This window comes from Macaca mulatta, chromosome 8, assembly GCF_049350105.2.
Source record: "Macaca mulatta isolate MMU2019108-1 chromosome 8, T2T-MMU8v2.0, whole genome shotgun sequence".
Classification (NCBI taxonomy): Eukaryota; Metazoa; Chordata; class Mammalia; order Primates; family Cercopithecidae; genus Macaca; species Macaca mulatta.
Window position 1 is genome coordinate 102,821,494 of NC_133413.1, and position 20,520 is coordinate 102,842,013.

General features: G+C 37.2%; 1 long non-coding RNA gene across 2 annotated transcripts; it reads right to left on the reverse strand.

Moving 5' to 3' along the window:
• Positions 1-878: 878 nt before the first annotated feature.
• Positions 879-11,464, reverse strand: LOC144330543 (uncharacterized). 2 transcript variants are annotated; one of them, XR_013396840.1, is made up of 6 exons: positions 11,383-11,464; positions 8,302-8,441; positions 7,848-7,912; positions 5,989-6,026; positions 1,889-2,044; positions 879-1,610 (listed from the first exon to the last, which is right to left on the reverse strand). It is a non-coding gene; the product is annotated as an uncharacterized LOC144330543 (long non-coding RNA). The 2 variants fall into 2 exon arrangements; XR_013396839.1 differs by having other exon boundaries at positions 1,889-2,063.
• Between the last annotated feature and the right edge of the window lie 9,056 nt (positions 11,465-20,520).

A 20,520-nucleotide genomic window follows, 5' to 3' on the forward strand; every position in this document is an offset into this window, starting at 1 on the left:
TAGTAAGAGCCAGTGCTGGTAAGTGGAGATTGAATGAACGAACTAATAAATGAGGCTAGGTTCTCAACCTTCAGAATTCCTGCCTCTAATGTGGTATTCAGAGCCTGGCCTTTTATAGTTACTCTGGAACAGCTGACACCTAGTAGAATTCTATCTCTTTATTTGAGATTTTAACATTTATTTATGGTCTGGGATGTTTAGTCAAGGGGATGGGGAGAGGCTATTGCTACCCTGTTCTGTGTACCAAGTGGTCAAATGTTCTTAACTCTGTTTTCAAAAGTTTTGCTGTCTTGTTTTGGAACCGGAATTAAAAAGATGGCACACAAATGTCAGTGGGAAAATGAACAAGCTAAGAAAAATAGCAAAAGCCTACTGATACCAACAAAATTATTAAAAATTCATGACTCTCCTGAAAATTTATGCTTATGGCCATACCACCTGGGGTTAAGGCTTGAGGGATTTCAGTATCTGAAAAGTAGCTGGCCTTATAAACAGTACTTGGTCTTATAAGTGTTTGAGAAAATTTTCCAAGGAAAAGCATGAAGTGCTAGAGGAATGTCTTGCTCAAAGAATCTTTCCTTAGAAATTTGGACTTAAAGAGACTGTCTTTCAGATTAACACAGAATGGAGTATCAAGGAAGTGGCTATGGAGATAATTTCAGTCTTTCGTGTGTTTAGCAAACTCTCCAATCTTAACTTGCAAAGGAATTGTCACAGGCACTAATCTGAATTCCAAAAGCCAAGGGCTTTGCCAAAGGTTTTGTGATCTAATACATTTGGCTCTGGAAGCAGTATAAGACTTCTCCAGTTTGAGTACATAGGAAGTTAGCGTGATTCCTGAAATACATATACTTTAAGAAGTAGATTTAGTAGCAGAGACCATTCAAATTCTAATTTTAATTATTCATGTGAAGTCAAATGAATAGAAGATATAATTGGACACAAAATACACAAGGATGTGAATCTCAAGGGTAGAGGACACCTTAGGACTCGAGGCTAGATTCCAACTAGGAGAAAGGCTTTGAGGTAGGAGTTGGGATGGTAAGATAAAAATTAAAACATTAATCCACAGCGCCGGCCAGAATGAGAGCTAACATAAAAACTAAAAATGGTGGTGGGGTGTGGGATAGTCACACAAATTGGAGAGATGATGTGGGGGACCCAGGAAAAGAGCATCAATGTCAATAGGGCAGCGTATGAGCCTAGATGAATTCCGGGGGTTCAGGACTTGACTGGGATACTGGGCTCATTCAGGTATCTACAGGAGGATAAAAAGCAGACTTGACATAAATTGCCGAGCAAATGTTGTGAGGGTACTCCAGGTTAGGGAGGGGCCTGTTTACCCTTCCTGTGATAATCCTGTTTTTCCTCTGCTCACTTGGTGTATAGTTCACTCTGTGGGTTCCTCTGTGGATGTATGGGAACGGCGAGATCTCACCCATTCGAACAAGGGCAATTACAGATCATCTTGTCCTCATGCCTCCTCGACTTAGACTCTCTACTGGGCTCCAGTATTTACACTGCTGCCAGGAGCTCTTCCATCACGGTGCTGCTTTGCCAATTTATCGTCCTGAGTCTGCAGTTCATGGTCTGTAACTTTCTTCTGGTAACTGGAATTACACAAGAAAATAGGGAACATTCATTTTTTTATCTTTGTTGGAACCGACTGGGATAGCGGTGGAAAGCCTCCAGTGTAGTCCTTGGACAAGCTGAGATTGAACCACAGACTGTTAAAGAGCCCCTTTCTCCCCTCCTTTCCTGGGCCCTGATTCCAGGCAGGTCCCCCTTCACTCAGACCCCCCAGTGTCGAAAGTCAGGGTTGGGGAGAGGGACAGAAGTGAGGTAGTGATGAGTGATCAAGAATTAGGGTGCCCTGGAGGTCACTCACAAGTTCTCACGCAGGTTCCGCTGAGACCTCCCGCGTGCGCGAGCACCATCCTGTCTCTGGTTTCTCCCCATCTGACCGGTGCTGGCTTTGCCTAGAGGGCAGCCGTAGAGTGCTCAGGAGAAGCGGCGCGTCACGGGAATCACACGGGGTCCAGCCCTCAGGTGGGAGGGAAGACCTTGTTGGCAAAGAATAGGGGAGCGGGAGCGAGGAAAGGGGAGGAGACGATCTTGGCAAAAAGTCTTTCTTTTTCCGTAATTACAGAGAACCAGTATTTTTTTAAATTACTGTTATTATAATTATTATTATTGAGAAGAGGAAACCCAGGGATGGCAGAGGGGAACTTCACTGCTTTTATCTTTCAGGTTTAACTCCTGGCACCGACTTTGATATTTGGAATTTTGAGGTTCAGGGACTTCAGAGAATTTGGCAGCACAGTGTATTGGGAGAAACGGAAATTTCAGGAGATGGATTGATCGCCCTGGCGGACGTGTTTCTGGAAGTGGGTGAGCAGATTTGATTGAGAACATTTTGGGCTCTTGCACTGATGGTGGGAAAGAAAAATTCATGGCGGCACTTCTCATAATAATTCTCTCCCCTGAAAAGAAAGATTATGATAAGGAATAATTTGAAGTAATAAGTAGCAAGATAGAATTAGAAAAATGTTGAATTTCCAGATGACCAGTCAGAAGTGTGGCTTTTTTCACATCTTTTTCTCCTGCAATGATCTGCTCCCAAGTCCTGCACTGCAATATCAGTCTACCTAACACTTCGTGAAACAAATTATAAGTGCGTATGTATGCATATGAAGCTATGCTCTGAGGATAAAGCAAGTTCTAATTCGTGGAAAAATAATTAAATATTTCTGTTTTCTGAAAAAGAAAAATGTAGAGTATCTTCCTATTGCTTCAAACCCTATACTTCAATATCCAAGGATCTCCATTAGCCCCAATGTATCTTTCACAATTCATCTCTCACTGCTTTCTCATGGGGCCTTCTAGTCTAGCAAGGAAACATTTTTCTTCTCCCCTCCCTCCTGTCATTTCTTCTTCTTTTACACTGTTTTTCCATTTCTTCCCCTTCAATGCAAAGCCTCCTTTTCTTTCAAACTCATATATTAAGTTTTATCTGGTACAAGAAACATTTCTTGATTAAATTTACTTTAGAGTGGTTTTAAGATTTTTCCAGAATAATCTCATAAACATATCTGTAGCCTAAGAATTATTTACAAGTTGACTCACGTGTGTGTAGCTTTTTGCCCTAATTACACTCTGAATTCCTGAGCAACATCCTTTACTTCCTTTGTGTTTTGTTAAGCCTCAAATAGAAATGTGAATCCATAGGAGGCACTCAAGTAATGCTTACCCAACAAATGAAAACATCCTCCTGTACTACTGTAATCCCCTAAGAGAGTGATAAGAATTGATTTTGTAAGAGAACAAATATTTAGTTTGTATGATTCTTTGTTAATGAGGTATATACAATTTATACCACTTGAAGTTATAGTGTACTGTCTTAGTGTGGGAATATTAGGGTAACTAATTTTACTTTTACCAACATTTTTGTTCTTAACATTTAACTACTTGTCCCATTTATTTGGGGTAAGAAGGTCTTGGGTTGCTATTTTGGTGGTTCTGTAGTATCACAGAGACGAATGAAATTGGACTGCATATCAGCACAGGTGCATTTCAGGTTTATTCAGTGTACCATCATCTTTCAAAACTAGATCTGTGGGTGGAGGAGCAGTGGTTAATCTATGGAATGTTATTATAAGTATATAGATAAACAGATCTGGAGTGTAAACTCCTGCAGATGCCCAGGATTGGAACCGGTATTTTGTACACAGATGTCTTTTTTTGCCGTTGAGTCTTTGGTTTGGCAAAAAGTTGTTGAGTGGTCTTTTATCAATGTCACTGAGGCTCTAATAACTTTTTAAGGATGAGCTGCTTCTGTGCCACAGATCTTATTTCCTTGTGCTTCAACTCAACAGTGAGTGTTCGATTAATGACTGTTCTGCATAGTGAATGGAAAGTGTTTCTTTCAGAAGAACTTATTTTTCTTTCAAACCTGTAAGGATATTATGTGCCAGATGGTTAATTCCCAAGTGTGTGTACCCACACACTTCATGATTGAAAATATCCTTCAGACATTTTTCCTGTGGTGAAAGAATGGCTATAATTTTAATTTACATTTGTATGAAGTATACATTTGCTGTTTTCTACTGATACCTGAAAAAATAAATTTTTATTATAATGTATGAAATATATGCCACTTTAGTTATATATTTTTCTGGTGTTCAGGACTTAAATACTTTACAGAAATATAAGTTTTGGTCAACTTTTAATATTACATTTTAATTATCACTCACATTTAAGTTAGAGAGTAAGGACATAGCTTTCAATGTGTGTGTGGAAGGGGCAATTGTTAGCAGTATTCAAATGAATCATTCTTGTGTCTGTGTTTCAACAAGATGTATATTTTTAACGAAAGAAACTTCTTTACTTTGTAATGCCCAATTAATAGGCTAATAATTTATAGTCAGTTAAGAGGAAGGAAGTTCTTATATGGCAGCAGTGCTAAAATGTCCAAAGATTGGCATAGGCAGAAAATTACATTTGAATCTGCTTTGAGAAAAGACCAAAATGAAAACCATCACAATTTAAAATATTTTCAAGTAGTTGAGTAATGATAGTTTATACGTGGAGCTGAGTTTATATAATAGTGTATGTTTTAGGGATTCCAGGCTATAAAGTATGAACATAAAACCTAAGAAACCCATAAAACAAATTACACCAACATGCAACACATTTAGATTTTTCTTAAAACAAAACAAAACAAAACAAAAAAAATAAGCGGCCAGGCACAGTGGCTCACGCTTGTAATCCCAGCACTTTGGGTGGCCGAGGCGGGCAGATCACGAGGTCAGGAGATTGAGACCATCCTGGCTAACATGGTGAAACCCCACCTCTACTAAAAATAGAAAAAAATAGCTGGGTGTGGTGGCCGGAGCATGCAGTCCCAGCTACTCAGGAGCCTGAGGCAGGAGAATGGTGGGAACCTGGGAGGCAGAGCTTGCAGTGAGCCGAGATCGTGCCACTGCGCTCCAGCCTGGGTGACAGAGCAAGATGCCATCTCAAAAAAAAAAAAAAAAAAAAAAAAAAATTAAAAAAAAAAAACATAAGCAACAAAGATGTTTTTGGTATTTTTTTTTACAGTACCCTATAAATGACAATAATTTGTATACACACCAAAATTACATAGGCTATTAGCCACCTGTAGTTCATGCCTGCTGTGACCTCCATAGCTGAATAACGTACTCAAAAGTTGCATGTCTTCAAGGTCAGAGATAGCTTATCTCTAGGTTCCAGGATGACTTCAAGTTTTACATCCAGACTCAACTCATGATAACCTGGACTGATATCACTCTTCTTTTGTAAGATGAGAATCATATGTCATCTTCTCATGTACTGGGGACTAGGTAGGCAAATGCATCTAACTTCATTCAGGGCACCCCTGACCAAGCAATCTGTCTGTAGGGATGCTTGTGGGAGGGTTTCAGGTAACCAAGAAATGGGTAGGGGAAACTGAGGCAATTGCTGAGGAGGGACAAACAGATCAAATAAATCTTGAGTATTTAAGCAAGTATGGGATGTCAAGTTCCCACATCATTTTGCATATGTAGAGCGGGACTTACTGAAAATGATTTAAAATATTATAGCCAGTGTCTTACATATCAGTCAGTAAAATATAATAAGGGAATAATTTGAGACAAAGTCTGAGTGGGAAAATAAATAAAATGTATTAAGGAAACAGAAAATAGACTAATGAAGAAATTAAGCGATTCTTCTAAGTATTTTAACATACACACATTAAGGGGTGTACTAAGATAATTAAATAAGGAAAAATAAAATCAAATAATGTTTAGACTAAAGCATAAGAAAAACACTTAAAGCTAGAGAACTTTAAATTTGTAAAATGTCATTCAGAGCAAAATGAATTAAACTAGGTTTTTGGTATCCATTTAATGTTGGACTTTTAAAAAATGATTGGTTAATAACAGGCTGAGGAGATAAAACTGGAAGCTCTGCAGTCTTTTGACTCACCTATATCTCTCATATTATGTAAGAATCAATTCGCGTATCTGCAAAGAAAACATATTATGATATCAATGCTTTTTTTCGTATTTTTACTTTGCATTTAAAACCAAAATCAGATTATGGATATATCACATTAAAGAATCCATTTCCCACCGGAGTCAGGCTATTTCACTCTAATTTTTCCAACTACTTTATTCCTCCTGTATTACATTTTACTTTTTCTTCATCTTCTTTTTTTTTTTTTTTTCATCTGTACATTTCTTTGCTTCATCCAGTTCAATTTACTCTGGTAACGTTTGGAAAGAATATTATAACTCAATCTTCATGTAATGGTTTATAACCTCCTGATTTTGTGATCTTTTTAAAGGCTGTTATATTGACAAGTAAATTATACTTACTTTAGCCAACTGTATGTACTTATGTCACTTTAAATTTAACTTATCACTAGTTGTCAAAATCTCCCCTGTGGCCTTTTTAATGTTCCAATGTATTTGGCAGTATATTTTTTTATTGACATTTCAATTTTGTTTTTCCGTGTGCTAAAGTTACAAAAAACCAAATGACTAAAAGTTAAACCCGAGCCAACCCAGACTAAAGTTAAGTTTTAGGAGTATTTGGGAATGCATTATTTTTGTTGAATGCTTAAGCTTCTGAATCCAGTAGGACTCAGAATGTATTCAGTCGAGATCTGGATGCTGAGCTCTGGTGGTAAGGCAGAAGAAAAGTCACAAGAGATCATCACCAAACAAATCCAAGATTCAGATTTCCTTACTAGCTTTATGTTTTCTTGTTTGTTTTGTTGTCAGTAAAAGAAAACCCACCTCATTTAAATATTTTGGCTTGTGAATACTTAACATTCTCCTTCAGTGCATTAATTACTATGTTGCCTAATTGTTTGTTTTGTTTCTTATTCCATGATCAATTTATCCCAGATACTATAAATTACTTTTCACAACCTTGTCTAGTGTGATTTCTGCTATCTTCTCCTACACCTAGTACCAGGCACGGTGCCTCCTAGAGACTCAATATGTTTAATGTCCTACATTGCTATGTCTCTTACATGACTAACTCACACATAAACATTACCATAAGTAGAAACATAGATGGCAGACTACAGATTATGATCTGTGTGTTTTTCACTTAATTTCAGAAAACAAAAGCAAAGATCCTTTTGATCTGATACTTCTATTGGCTAACTATAGAGCAAGCTTCTTAGAGCATCACAGCCCAGTACGGTAGCCACTAGACAAATGTAGCTATTTAAATTTAAACTGAATGAAAATTAAGTGAAATTTAAAATTCAGCTCTTCTACCATACTAGCCAAATTTCAAATGCTTAACAGCTACACCTGGCTGTTGGCTACCATATTGGACAGTGCAGATTACAGAACATTTCCATCATTTCAGAAACTTCTTTTGGGCAATGCTATCTTAGAATGTTATTTTAGAAGAATACCTCAAGTGGCTAATACAAATAATAATAATAATACAATTTTTTTTCTTTCGTGATTTCATATTGCTTTAGGAAATGTCAGCTAACCCAGATCTACATATAGGCAGTACCATCCTCAGTGCTAAGTAAATCAAAATAGCATTAAATTCACTACCACCAAAATCACAGAGTAAGATTAAAATGCCAAGAGCTGTTTTTGTTAAATGACTTGGTAATGGTTCTCCTGGTTTTTTGTTCTGGCACTCTCTATCAAGCACCAATGTCTTTAGATATCAGTTTGACCTATATCTGTAAGAGATTGCTGTTGGACAATGAAGAACTTCATACATATAACATGTTTTCCAGATATTCTGTTCTCAAACACACAAAAAAATCATTAGGAGTATTGGGAATAGATCTTTCATCTCCTTACCCCACGTCTCTTAACTTCTATAGCCAAGTGTTCAAAAGGAAGTGTCCTGGTATCTGTGTCTTTGCCTGAGGAGAGATTGATTTCCCAGTTTAGATTCATATCAGAAAGTTATGCTTCCTGCCAAAAGGATATTTAAAAACTCCACCCTCCCTGCTTCACAAAGAGAGAAAACAGATCACCCAGAACCCAGACAGTAGATAACAAACAGATCACTCTAATTAGAAAAAAAGAGGCAGCATACAACAAACAGAGCCCAACTACCTCTGGGCAGTAAGAAGAGTGAGACTTTAAGAGGCACCTCGTTCATGCCCTTAATATAACCTTTTAATAAGTTATGCAGAAACATAAGATTAAGGGCCTCCATAGGAAAAAGTGACTTTCAATTACAGACCAGCAAAAGCCTGGAAAAGTGTGAGATATTAAAAAGAACATCCAGAAGGAACCAGAACATAACCTGTTTGTTTTGCCAGATGAGCTGAAGAGTTTTCACAAAGTCTTGGTAAGGAGGAACTGGCAGTTGGTATCAGAATCTCGCTGTTTTGTTGTTTATACTTGTGTTACCATTTCTAAAATGTTCTGCAGAACTGTTAACTACTACAGGGGAAAGTTTCTGCAGTTAATAATGTTAGGAAATATTGGATTAAATAAGATTAAATAAGTTTCAAAAATAATTATAAACTTATCAAGATTTACTATGCTCATGTGTGCGTGTGTGTCGCAATTCTCTACAAAGCTGTGGAAGGGATAAAATATTTCTTAAGTTTCTGTAATAAGTGTTTGGAAATTTGGATGAAGCCCCAAGACAGAAAAAAATTGGTGTTAAGTTGTCTCATATTATCAAGAGTAGTGACTAAACACATCGCCACAGGACTTAAGAGGTAACAACAAGATGATCATGATAATAATACGACCATTCAATGAATGAAAACTTACAAAATTCTTATAACAGTGCCTTTTCATGTTGAGTGTTCAAAACATAATTGCTATTATTATTTTGGGGTCTGATGGGGCTGTAGGAATGAAAGACACACTGAGACACCCTTGGCCAAGCAGAAGTAAGGATGCTGCATAAACCCAAATGACATGAAGTCAAAGGTCACAGAGGGGCCTCGCAGAGCCTGGAGGATTGGCTCATGCCTCAGCCAGTAATAATGGGAATGTCTCTTCCCACAGGTGAAGCCGAATGAAGGCCATGAATCCCTCAAAGGATTAAGTATGAAATGGTGATCAGTGGTAATGTAGCTGGCTGGTGAGGAAACAAGCCAGAGACTGCATCTAGAGGTGAGCTAGAGGACTATGGAAGTGGCATATCTTGAAATCAAAATTAAACTCAGCTCTTGGCAGTAGTGGACAAGTTCTCACATTGTGATTTCAATATTGGAGCAAAATAAGCACTTCAATATTTTCGTATTTATTTATCCAATACTAAAATAGCAAAAGAAAAAAAAATCAAATAGAATCTCCATCATTTTCAACTGTGATTTCTCAGTTACTATTGCACTTGATAAGGGGTCTGTCCAGGGCACAGTCTTTGAGGCCTGAGTCTCCTGAGTGACCAGAGCTTAGTCAGAGAGGATGACCAAGGAAGTGTGTTTTGGTTAAGATAAATACTATTAATGGAGGAATGAGTGAGGCCTTAAAAAACAGAACCAGGCTCTAACAGGAAAAAGCAAGTGAAAGGACATGATTTTGTTCTTTTTAATGGCTGCATAGTATTCCACGGTGTATATGCACCACACTTTTTTTTTTTTTTTTTTTTTTTGAGACGGAGTCTCCGTCTGTTGCCCAGGCTGGAGTGCAGTGCACTATCTCTGCTCACTGCAAGCTCCACCTCCCGGGTTCACGCCATTTTCCTGCCTCAGCCTCCCGAGTGGCTGGGACTACAGGTGCCCACCACCACGCCCGGCTAATTTTTACCACACTTTCTTTAACCCATTCACTGTTGATGGACACGTAGTTTGATTCCATTTTTGGTTTGTGAATAGTGCTGTGATGAACACACAGGTACGTGTGTCTTTTTGGTAGAACAATTAGTTTTCCTTTGGGTAATCCTAAGCAAATTAATAGGGGAACAGAAAATCAAATACTGTATGTTCTCACTTATATGTGGGAGCTTGTCATTGGGTGCATATGTACATAAAGATGGGAACAATAGACATGGGGACTACTAGAGAAGGAAGGGAAAGAGGAGGGTATGAGTTGAAAAACTACCTATTGGGTACTATGCTCATCACCTGGGTAACAGGATTGGTATTCCAAACAACATACCCATGTAACAAACCTATACACGTAACTTCTGAATCTAAAAGAGAAGTTGAAGTTATACAAATCAAAAAAAAGTAAGTGAAGTGGAAGGGCCCTGAGGGAATTCAGCTCTGGAGTAAAGGAAGATTTTGGACCTCATAAGAAGGTTGAGAATTGGGCCCAGGAGACTTCATCTCCATGTTCCTCCTCTCCTAACTCCCCAAACATATTTTCCCTCCTGCTTTCAGTATTCTCTCCCACCTCCATGCTAAAACCTCTCCATCAGAGACCTTGGAATTGATGGTGGCCCAAATTAACTCTGGGGAAATAAAAATGAACTATAAACATGAAAGATTCCCAATTAACCTAAGAAATTGAAATTAAAATAATAAGATAACCTGAAAAGATTTTCAACACATGAGGAATCCATGGATCCGTTTATTTGATATGTTCAGGATATTTTCAAAATGAGGACAAATTTCTTGGAATGAAAACATTACTGTAGCATTGATTCTGTGGGTAAGGCTCAACACATACATAATTTGGGTTTTAGATTTCTCAATATACAGAAAATATAACATGGCACTAACAAGAATAATGGTATTTTGGGACTTAAAAGTAATATGAATATAGGGCAGTAAAAATGAGTGTTGCAGTTGCTTCCACCACTATCGCTGGGTAATCATTGAGTAAACAGTAAAATCCTTCTCTGTATTTTCTGTAATATTCTTGACCTTTGTAACAGTTATCTCTTGCTGCATAACAAACCAACCCAAGTTATGGTGTCTTAAAATGTTAACAAATTATTGCTTGTATTGATTGGGTAGTTCTTTTGCTGTAATTGCCTAGTTCATACATGAGCTACAGTTGAGACAGACAAGCTGGCTGGTTTTCTGTTTTTATATTGTCTGGAGAAAAAGAACAAACGCCCCTTAACTCAAGCTGTATCTTACTTCCTCTACAGCCAATCAGCATCAAAGGCCCAAGAGACTATTAACCACAAGTTCCTGGTTTTGGGGCTAGGGACTTCACTGAGGCCCTGAATGCACAGCTAGGCTTAAGTTTCAACTCATAGTGATCTTTTTTTTCTCATTTTGATGCTAAAAATCATGCTCAGAGGTGGAAGTTTAAAATGTTAATGTTATATGAATTGTATGAAGAAGCATGTAAAGCCACTGTGCAAGTGCTAGAGAAATCCCTCCTATCCATGGCCCAATGAAATCGTTTTCTGTAGAATAGGTCCTATAAAATTAACATACATTCTACCTTCAGGACACAACCCACCCTCTACCTTTCATGGTGCTGCTTTTCCCTGCACACCAGCTAAATGAAGCTTTCTCTTTTTCTTTGCTGCTATGGCTGGTGATCTCTCTTGATTTCTATCCTAGGAGATTACAAAAACACCAAAAACAGAGTCAGTGGGGGCAATCTAGCTAAATGGCTGGGATGGTTGTAATGGTTGGGACTCTCTCCACATGGCCTTACGTCCCTGGAGTCTTCACAGCATGGTGGTCCCAGGTTCCAAGGCAGAAAGGGTAGAAGGTACAAGATCTTTTCAGGCGGAGGTTTGGAAGTCACTTCTACCACATTGCATTAATCAAAGAAGTCACAAACCCAGCCCAGATTCAAGAGGGGAAATAGACTCTACTGAATGATGAGAGAGGTGGCAAAGCTAGAGTCACATGTTTAAGAAGAAAGGGACTTTGTGGTCATCTTTGCAAATAATCTACCACAATCCCTAAGTCATTACTAAGGAGTCAGAAAGGGACTCAGTGTAGTCATAAGGCTTTTTTTCTGCAGAATAATTTTGCCTCTGTTTATCCTCAAAACTTGGAGCTTTAAACATTTGGACCTCCATGGATTCATTTACTTGATAGTGTTTACTAGAATCTTTGTAATCTTTATCTTGATATATAAGTGGTAGAACAGTATTATACATCTGTATCCAGGAGATAGATGAATTTCTGCAGAGACTGAGTTGGGTTTTTATTAATAAATTGACTATCAATTTTGTGATTTATGAACTTAAAAGGAATAGTTTCCATCTATCTTGTTTATGCAAAATGTAATCTTTGCAATCAACAAAGAAGCCAGCATATTTTAATTCTAAAATTGTTCTAATTATTATCTAATTATGTCAACATTATTGGTATTGTGAGCTTGGAGACTGTAGTTCTATAGAGGAAAATACAGTTGATGTTTATATTTTAATTCTATTTATTGTTCGTGTTCCAAATGGACAAACAGGCAGTAAAATACTGACAAGTTCCTGTGCCTGTGTCTGCATTTCTTCAGAAGTCAGGACACTAAATAGAAAAATGTGTTGATAAATAGAAGACTTTATTAGTTTACATGACACTTCTGGATTTCTGTAGAAAAAAAAACAAACAAACCCATAAATCTGATCATGAAATCTACTACAGTAGTCTATCATTTAGAAGGTGTTTTGCTAATGTCTTAAAATTCTCCCTCTCCTCTTTTATTCTCTTGAGGATAAACAGGTAGAAATCAAGTTGTAGTGTGTATAATTATTAACTCCTGACTGAAAAAAAGATGGGGGGGGGATGAGAAAGAATGAAAATGCCCTATTCATCCTGCATGTACTGACCCCATCTCTTATGCTGTTTACATTCTTCTTGCTTTCTGGAGACCATCAGGCCTGACTCCGTTACTTAATATTGAGTCTTCAAAGTTTCCAACAAAACTAATTCAGTGAGTTAGACTTCCCTTCCTGGAAACATCTTTGATTATCTTAAAACTTTTTTTTTAATTTACAGCAGTATATTACTGAATGTACAATGTGATGAGAAGGATAATGATAGTAGTGTAATTGTATGTTTCACTCATCCACACAACAAATATTTATTGAGTATATCCCTTATTCCAGGTGCTTTGCTAAGTATTGAGGATACAGAAAAAGAATATGTCCTGTTCATTGCTTCTAAAGAACCCTCTATATCAAGAGTCAGCAAGCATTTTCTGTAAAGGACTGTACTGTAAATATTTTACAATATTTATAATATTCTCCATTACAAGCACTCAACTTCATATATATAGTACAAAAGCAGCCTTAGAAAATACATAAATACATAAATGAACTGATGCGACTGTCTTCCCACAAAATTGTATTTACAGAAACAGGTGGTGGACTGCATTTTGCCCCTGGCCTGTAGTTTGCTGACCCCAGTTTTATATAATTGAGGGATATATAATTTAAGAGTAGTAAAATATTATAATTAATATGCTAGCAATAAGTATAGAGGCATGAAGGAGAAAATGCTAGTTCTCTAGGGTAAAATAGGATCAGGGAAAACTCAGTAATAAAGATGAGTAGGTTTCTGTGAAGTATACTGGGAAAAGACCAGACAGCCTAATGTTTCTGTTTGGGATGACTGGGCCACAGGATGTAACCACAGTGTTACTATGCCAATCATGGAATTCTCAAGCTCCAAGGGACCCTAAAGTTCCTCTAACCTAATTACTCATAAATTCAGTGATCCTTTTATAACATTCCAGAAAGAATTTGTGAAAATAAGGTAAAGATCAGTAGCACTGAATGCTTTGACTTTGTGTATATCAATTATCAATCAAAACAAAAAATTTTATAGCAAATAGTTAAATTGCCTATGTTAGCTCATTTATGTCAAGCAACCACCAGCACCATAACATTCCCACCAATCTCTCTTTTCACTCTCTACATGCTGCTGTATACCCTGATCTCTCTTCATAGGCTTAGACTTACATGGTCATTCACTTCATAGGAGGGGAAAATCCAGGTTTGTGGAGCCTAAGGCTTATACTTACAGGGCTTTCTTTATAAAAAGTAAAAGTATGAGTACAAATTTGTTAGCTTAGCTTTGGAAACCTTGGAAGGAACCTGTACAGTGAGGAGCCCAGAAGCTTAAAGTTTTTCAGCTTTGTGGCAAATTTGGATCTGCCTAACAGAGAGTGTGATGGTTAATATTAAGTTTCAACTTGATTGGATTGAAGGCAGCAAAGTATTGTTTCTGGGTGTGTCTGTGAAGGTGTTGCTGAAGATTAACATTTGAGTCGGTGGACTGGGAGAGACAGACCCACCCTCAATCTGGGTGGGCACCATCTAAGCAGCTGCCAGCGCAGCCAGAATAAAAGCAGGCAGAGGGACATGGAAGGACTAGACTGGCTAAGTCCTCTGACCTCCATCTTTCTCCCATGCTGGATGTTTCCTGCCCTCGAACATCAGACTCCAAGTTGCTCAGCTTTTGGACTCTTGGACCTACACCAGTGATTTGCCAGCAGCTCTCAGGCCTTTGGCCACAGACTTAAGGCTGCACTGTTGTCTTCCCTACTTCTGAGGTTTTGGAACTTGGACGGACTTCCTTGCTTTTCAGCTTGCATATGGTCTATTGTGGGACCTCACCTTGTAATCATGTGAGTCAACACTCCTTAATAAACTCCCTTTCATATATACATCTATGCTATTAGTCCTGTCCCTCTAGAGAACCCTGACTAATCAGATAGCAATCTAATTTTCCAAGTTGGATTGAACCGTACATATCTAAAAGAAGCCCATACTCTTGCCCCTCAAAATTGGAGCCTATGTTTTCTATATAGCATCCCCTGGATTTGAAAAATCTACAATACATTTTTCATATCTAGGGGATGCTAAGAGTCATCCAACATATCAATCTCTCACTTACACTGACATACCACCAACACCAAATCCTATAGATTTTATCTCACAAATAGTTCAGGTATCTGTCCCCAGCATCTTCACCACTGCCACTTCAAGTCTCTTTATTCATTCCCCACTCCGGTTTTGCCACTTTCAACACATCCTTCTCATTGTCGCCAGAATAATCTTTCTAAAATGCAAACCTAATTAGATTACTCTTCTCCCTCAAACATTTCAGTAGCTCTCTGTGGTCTCATGAAAAACAATTAAGAGTATACTAAGTCTTCCATGATCCATCTTTTCTGTGCATCCTAATTCTATCTTTCTTCAAGGACTCACTAGAAGTATTTTTTTCTAGCTTCAAAATACAATGTTATTCTGTGCTTAAAATTTGTTCAGAATCTCTTCATTCCCATAGGAAGAAAAAAATCTATGAAAATTTCTTTGCATAGTGTTCAAGAACTTCCATGAGCTGGCCTCCACTGATTTGTTCACCCTCATCTCTCTGCAAGCCTCCAAACATATCATTTCTCTCAGGCTTCCATGACCCACACATGCTATTTATGCTTCCTGACATACCTTCTTACTCTTGTCCACCTGGTTCATGAATGAATTCTTCAAGTCTTATCTCATTATTACTCCACATCCCCTAAGTTCTTTGAGGCAAATTAAGGTGTTGGTTCTCTTCTTCTACATTCTGTCTAGGTCTCCAATAAAACTATTATTTCATAATACTTACTTTAAAATCTCTCTCTTTTGTACAATCTGGATATAAACTCCTTTAGGAGAAATCATCACTTTTAATTTTTAAATTCCTCCTTTCCCTGAACAACATTTCACACAGAGTAGCAAACAATACACATTCCTTAAAGGAATGAATGAATGCATAGATTTGAATGTATTTGAATGCATAGATTTTTGAAACAAAAAGCATACACATATCAACCACTCATTACAGTACAAATTTCTATGCAACAAAAAAATCTTGGTTTCTGTACGTTAAAATAATTTTTAAAAATCCTATTTCCATGCTTATTGTGGCATTATTCACAAGAGCCAAGATATGGAATCAGTGTAAGTGTGCATTGATGGATAAATAAATAATATATGAATATATGCACCACACACACACATACACACACACAGGAATATTATTCTGTCTTAAAAAAGAAGGAAATCCTATTTGTGATAACCTGGATAAAACTGAAGGGCATTATACTAGATGAAATAAGCCAGGTACAGAAAGACAAATAATATATGATCTCAATTATGTGAAATCTATGAGTTGAATCGTAGAAGCAGAGAGTACACTTGTGGTTGCCAGGGATCTGGGGGCTGGGGGAAATTGAAAGATGGTCAAAGTATACAAAGTTTCACTTACACAGAATGAATTAAATTCTGGAGCTCTAATGAACAGCATGGTGGCTATAGTTAATATTACTATTCTGTATACCTGAAATTTGCTAAAAGGGCAGATCTTAAATGTTCTCCCCATAAAAGAAAAGGTTACCAGGTGAGGTGATAGATATGTTAATTAGTTTGATCATGGTAATCATTTCACTATGTATAGTTATATTAAAATAGTATATGGTTTAAATATATACAATTTTTATTTTTCAGTTATACCTTGATAAACCTGGGTGTGCAGGGGCAGAGCTCCATGTCATTTCAGTGTGAGATTTGGCATATATACAGTCCTTCTAAGTAATTTACAATCTTCCATAATTTGTTCCAGAAGAAGCCAGTGTCATTTGAATGCTGAAGCCTTAATCAAGGACATTCCTTCATTATGTTAGTATTAGTTCAACAGTTAACAGTCTTTGAAATCAATGCAACTGGAAAACATTTCACTATCCACCGACATGCATTTATTTTCTTTTCATTCTAAGAATGGAGAAGAAAAAAAGGGAAGGGTCCAAATACAACTGGCTTGATTAGTCAGGACTTGGGCAGACTTCCTTGTGATCTTAGTTTCAGATGTTAAGGTATTTGGTCTGTCTTATTACTGGAGTAGCCATTTACCCTCGCCAGTCCTGTCTCATTGACTCATGAAGATCTGCATCTTCCAATATAGATGTGTTTCTACTTTCTTTCTATTATTGTCTTCATCTTTTTACTATAGCCTCTCTTCTTAAAATAAAAATCTTCCCTCACTTTACACTATAATTGGTGCGTCCTTGGCATTTTGTGTGACTGCTAGAATCAGCAGCTGACATTCTGGCTACCTACATTTCACCAGAATCAATGCAGTGGCACGGTGAGCTCATGAGAAGGAGGGGAGGTAAAGGTCGCGCTTCTCAAAGTGGGAACCTCATCTCAGGCATTGGAAACACTTGGGTTGCTCATGGAACATTCAAATACTTGGACGCAGCTAAATCAAAATCTTAATTTACCCACCAACCCAAAAGATTCTTTTCTAAAACATTTTTTTTCAAGTTTTATTTTTTTTTAAACTTTTAGGTTCAGGGAAATATGTGCACGTTTGTTATTTAAATTGTGCGTCACAGTGGTTTTGTGTACAGATTGTTTCATCACCCAGTTGATAACCGCAATACCCAATAGGTAGTTTTTTGATGCTCACCCTCCCTCCACGCTAAAGTAGGTCCCAGTGTCTGTTGTTCTCTTCTTTGTGTCCACATGTACTCAATGTTTAGTTCCCACCTATAAGTGAGAACATGCAGTATTTGGTTTTCTGTTCCTGCGTTAGTTTGCTAAGGACAATGGCCTCCAGCTCCAACTATGTTGCTGCAAAGGACATGACCTCCTTCTTTTTTGTGGCTGTGTAGTATTCCTTGGTGTATATGTGCCTCATTTTCTTTATCCAGTCTACCATTAATTGGCATTTATGTTGAGTCCTTGTCTTTCCTATTGTGACTAGTGCTAAGATGAACATATACATGTATTTGTTTTAATGGTAGAATGATTTATATTCTTTTGGGTATATACTCAATAATAGGAGTGCTGTGTCAATGGTAATTCTGCTTTAAGCTCTTTAAGGAATCACCACATTGCTTTCCACAATGACTGAACTAATCTTAAGCAGACAGAAATTTGAGAACGTGTGCATCATGATATGTTTTTAAATATAATATTGAGAGAGTTTTAACATCACTTTTGGCTAAGAGGAATTAAAACAATGAACATCATGAAGGTGTTTATAAACCTGCAGGTGAGTGAATTCCATTAGATTGTACATGTCTTGAAGGAAAAAAAAAAAAAAAACAACCTTACATCAGCTATACTCAATAACATCTAGAAAAATATATTCAATATCAGAATGCCTCCAAAAATAGACATTGAATTAAATCATATTTTGATTCGGTAACTGTGAAAAGCAGAAAATTCAGGCAAGGCACTTACAGTTTAGACATTACATTCTTGTTCTGGTCCTAAAGGCAGTTCCTATAATCAATTAGCATTGTCTAAGAACATAGATATTCCATCAAGTTCTAGCCTGAAGATAAATTTGCATGTTTAGTTTAGACAATTTTATAGAATTTCTGTGCCTCAAGGTTTTCATCTCTCAAATGGGAAGCATATCTTCAGAAATTCCTATTTCAGGAGGTTGCTGTAAATATAAAATATGACATGATATGGAAAAACAGTTTGACAAAATAGCCTTTCTTCACATACATTTTATAATAAAATTGGTACAAAAGTATCATTAACTTGTTTTTCTTTTACTCAGTAATATTTAGTTAATTGGATGCTTGTTTAAAATCTATAAATCTTTTTTCCTCATTTAGGCACTCAATAATTATCTCCTTAATGAGTAAATCATGTGATGTTCAACCCATTTCCTGTAAAATGTGCAGCCTTTCTAAACTGTTATTTTGAGAATTATTTCAATTTTAGAAAACACGCTTTTACTTTGTCAGTATGTAGCTAATTTGTTTTATCATGACAGTAGCAACATTTAAAAAAATTATTCACCCCCATTAGGATTAAATATCAAGCTTATGATTTTGTAGTTACTCCATTATGAGTGAATATAGACACCATGTGATAGTTCTTACATTTCAGTTTTTATCCTACATTTTATTTTTCTATGGGTGTTTACTTATTTTCCTGTTTCCCTTCAGTCTCCTATATTTTTCCCAGGATGAGGCTGGAGAGAATCCAATATTATGTCTTGTGTCTGTTGAGGATCACAGTTTTTTCTGTTTGGAGTCTGGACATCTCCTAACCCCCTTCACATTTCTGATCTGTGGGGGATGGAAAAACAGAAGGGAGGAAAGGGATTCGTGAGAAGGAGGAGGAAGCACAGTTATGGCTTCCATGCAGCCCTTAGTCTGGTTCCTTTGTTGATTCAAGGCCCCTGCCTTCTGACCTCATCTCTCACAATGAGGAAGGGAGAAAGTTGTCAGAAAATTTCTATTCTTGCCTCTTCCTGGGGAACCCCAGCACTGGAAGGGATGCAATTTGTGCATTGAGCTCTACCCTCAATCAGGTCATTGTGGGTAACCTGGTAAATAAGAAATGTCACTGGCAATGGAGCTAAGCATCTTACCTGTCACCTGCACTGCACTGAGAGAAAGAAGAAAAGCTAACTTTTATTAATTTGGTGTTATCCAATATATACCCTGCTAAGGAGTTTACATATTGTTGCCACTCTGTGAAGAGCTTTTGTTACTTCTTCTTGGTTAAAGAGATAATCTGAGCTCAAACTTTAATCAACTTGCCTAAGCCACACAGCTACTAAGAAACACAACTGAAATTAAACTACATCTAAGAACTGAAATTAAACTCAGTGTTAAATGATTCAAAATTCATAAACGTATACAAACTTTCCAAAATGGCCCAAGTAAGCCAACTTAGTGAATAAATTTGTTAACAGGCACTGACCAAGAGTCTAGGGGTCTCTCTTACATTTAAAACTCACATGTGCTGTACAACAGAGCTTGTCAATGTCAGTGGTCTTTGGATTATTGAATATGTTTTCCATTTTAGGGGAGGTCATGATATTACATCCAGATGCTGTTTTTATATTATATTTAATACTCATATATTATTAAGCTGTATGTTACTATGCCTAGTGAAAATTGCAGTGTACGTTTATCTAATAGCACTGCCCCCAAATCATATTCAATTCACTATACTTCTAGGGGTGAATTCAATTTTCAAACCCTGTGCCAGTGTAGACACTTCTTTTGTTTCCAGTCTCCTGATCCTCACGCTCATTTGTCCTAGAGTTAGCAATGTATACTCAATGATTAATGTAAAGCAAGAATAAGACTGATGACATGGAAGGGAATATTTTTTTCCTATGCATGTTTAAGTCCTACAGAAAGCAATGCAGTACATAGTGTTATACCATTTAGACTGTGTTTAAGGCTAGCCCTTGGGAAAATAACGAGGGGATGAAACTTGCTTTTCAGTATCCTAAGCTCCCACTTTCTGAATTCTTTGTAGTATTCTATAGCACACATTGTTATTCTTAATGACTATACATGTTAACAGCCAAATGAATTAATCTCTAATGGTTGAAGTTCATCAATACGAGAATGGTGAAGGACACATTAAGGGGCAGGTTCTAAAATCATAGCATGCTGGTACGTTTCTATACTATTTATGAGAAAGAGTGGCCCCTGGTATGTGCCACACAGCCTTAGAGGTATCGTCCCATACTTAATAGAAAGTATATGCTGAGATACTAGGCAGAAACAGTGAAACAATTCTTTGAAACACGAAACCAGACTAATAGGATGACTGGTGTTCACATCCAGCAAAGCTAAAGAGACAAAGACTCCTCTCATGTTGGTTCTGATCGTCGAG